This window comes from Dendrobium catenatum, unplaced genomic scaffold (genome assembly GCF_001605985.2).
Source record: "Dendrobium catenatum unplaced genomic scaffold, ASM160598v2 fragScaff_scaffold_1413, whole genome shotgun sequence".
In the NCBI taxonomy this organism is placed as follows: Eukaryota; Viridiplantae; Streptophyta; class Magnoliopsida; order Asparagales; family Orchidaceae; genus Dendrobium; species Dendrobium catenatum.
Genome location: NW_021319875.1, coordinates 646,394 through 649,388, shown reverse-complemented (window position 1 = coordinate 649,388; position 2,995 = coordinate 646,394). Strand labels below are relative to the sequence as shown.

At 26.0% G+C, this 2,995-nt stretch overlaps 1 non-coding gene across 1 annotated transcript; it reads right to left on the bottom strand.

Annotated features, from left to right (window-relative positions):
• Positions 1 to 728: 728 nt before the first annotated feature.
• Positions 729 to 835, bottom strand: LOC114580943. Its single transcript, XR_003702646.1, has one exon. It is a non-coding gene; the product is annotated as a small nucleolar RNA R71 (small nucleolar RNA).
• Between the last annotated feature and the right edge of the window lie 2,160 nt (positions 836 to 2,995).

Genomic DNA, 2,995 nt, shown 5'->3' with positions numbered 1-2,995 from the left:
AAATGCCGGTATTGAGATCGTAATAAGAAAAAGTGATTTTTTCAAACAAAAAAAAATTCTGCTTTGACGTTGGCAGACAGAAAAAGCACAAAAAAATGGGCAAACAAATGCGCCCTAAGTTTATGGTGTCATTATTAGGGAAGTATTTTGTTTTTAAAATTTTAACTAAATTATTGAATTAATTATATAATTAAACCTACTTATATTTTTTTTTTATTTGCTGATTGTATATTTTTGATTGCATGCTTTATAAACATAGAAATGAACCTTTGTTGTTTGATGCTAAAATAGAAAGAACCATTTAAAAAATTCAAAAAACAAAAAAATTATAAAAATGGTAGAATCTTTATTAAATCAAAATCATTTTAGACCTCTTAGGGATTATGCTAACACTTTAGTAGATGGAATTCATCGAGCATTAATAGACCTATGATCCAATCTAATAATTTAGAATTAATACATGCCATAATTCAAATGGTTCAAAATTCTTAGTTTATGAGAACTCCTATTGAAGTATTAAATTTCACTTAGATAGATTCTTAGAAATTTGTGCAATATATAAGTATAATGATGTTAGTGATGATACTATTCAACTTAGATTGTTCCCATATTCTCTAAGAGATAAAGCTAAAATGTGATTGAATTTTTTATCCTCAAGCTCTATATTCACTTGAAATGATTTGGCTCATAAGTTTAATGCTAAGCATTTTCCACCTTCAAAGACTATTAAACTTAGAATTGATATCACTTCTTTTACTCATTGTGAAGGATAATCTATTTATGAGAGTTAAGAGAGATTTAAGGAAATACTTAAGAAATGTCCTCATCATGCTTTACCTTATTAGTTGGTTATTCAAACATTTTATAATGGATTGATTAGTAGGATCTCATAGAGTAATTATAGCTGCTATAGCTGGAGGATTGTGAATGTCTAAGCTATTTAAAGAAGCGTATGAATTAATAGAGAAAATGGATAGTAATATTTTTTAGTATCCTGCTAATAAGGTAAATCCTAAGAGAGTCACAATAGTATATAAATCAGATGCCTTAGAAATTTTGACAGCATAAGTTGTAGAAATTTTTAAGAAGTTAAGCATAAAAGGAGAAAATATAGAATTTGGAATGGAATTATCTATTCAATTAGAGGATCAAAAGTTAGTTGAGAATAAAAATGTGCAAGGGATTGAAAAAAAAATTAATTGAAAGATAAATTAATTTCTACTCCAATACATATAATCCATACTAGAAGAACCATCCTAATTTTAATTTGTTAATTAATATTACTATTAATAATATATAGAATTCTAATTAGAATTTTTAAGGAGTGAATTAAAATAATCCTCAGTAATCTGTTATTAATCCTAAACATGCATATCCTTCAGTATTTAACCAAAGTAATCACTTTGGAAGTAGAGAATCAACATTTAAAGATGTAGTGATATAGTTAAGGACTCAATTATAAAAATAAGCTACTTCAATTAAAAATTTAAAAATCCAATTAAGTAAGCTTACATTTTCAATCAGTAGTAGATCTCTTTTATCATTGAAAAGCAATACTAAAGCTAACCCAAAGGAAAAAGAAAAATATCCAAGTAAAAATCATTTGAAGAATGGTAGCAATGTACCCAAACAAAATTGATAAATCTACGCAAGTATGGGTGAAGACTATAAACTTAGCACCGTATGGGAAGCAACCTAGCTTTTGATTTTCATGTGTTTGGTAGATTAGATTTAGTAGAAGTGAGCATTAGTTAAAAAAATTTGAGAGAGTGAATGGAGTGCCACAACACTATGTATAGTGCCGACGCGCTTGGCTGTGCCACAACAGTTAAAAATTTACATTTTGGCACTTCAGCGCTTGTGAAATTTACAAAAAGGGTAAGTTAAACTTTTAAATTTCTATCCACATCAATCCTTCCTGAGTGTGGTATTTATAAGTGTCTTATTTTCCTTTATTGAATCTCAAAGTAATGGTTGGAAAGAAATAAAAACATTCATCCTAAAAAAGAAGTTAAGTATGCTTTAAAAATGAAGATTCATTCTCAATTCTAAACATCCTCAGTTCTACAATAGTTGCTAAAATTTATGAATTCAAAATGAAGTTTATGAAGATAAAAAAAAAAAAAAAAATCTATAATTCAGAGATGAAGAAGATGTATGCATGTGGAGTTCTAGATCATGAATTTTCTCTTGGTCAAGATGTCTTATTTTTTATTATAGGAAGAAATATTATCATGAAAAATATAAATCTGAATGGACTGGCCCTTTTAATATCATTATAAAATATCCTAATGGTGCCATAAAGATTTAGGATAAATAGAATGTTCATATCTTCATGGTTAATGCTCGTAGATTGAAACCATATGGATGAGAAGAATTAAGAATAAGACATATAAGAAGTTTTATTTTCTATGTATTTTAATATGTGTGTGAATGCTACTCTTATTTTATTATATATTTTTTCCTTCGGGGGAGATTTGAGAAATGTGATGGTTTATTATAGTGATGTAATGACTGGACTTTTGGCTTCGAAAGCCAATATATTATGATGGCTAAAGTGTTGCTTTATACACTAGTTATCTTATACTTTATGTTATAGTTTTATTTTATATCACATATTGTACCTTTCTATCATTCTTATGAAATATATGTATTTATTATTTTTTATGTGTGTTTTTATTTACATTTGATTAAATTCCCCTTACGCTTACTTTTTTACATTATCTTCTATTAATATAACTATATTCTTATTAATTATTTAATCCTAATAAAAAAGATAATTAAAAATTATGTAAAATTAGGATAATAATAAAATCCTAGATCATAGTTCAAATTAATGCAATTTTATAATTCATAGATTAGAAAAATTAATAGATAATTAACCTAGAACATTTAAATTATTAACTTAACTTGAATTTATAAGTCATATATTTATACATTGATCTTTAAAATGGAGATGAAGGATTAATATTAAAGAATAGATATGAGTAAATTA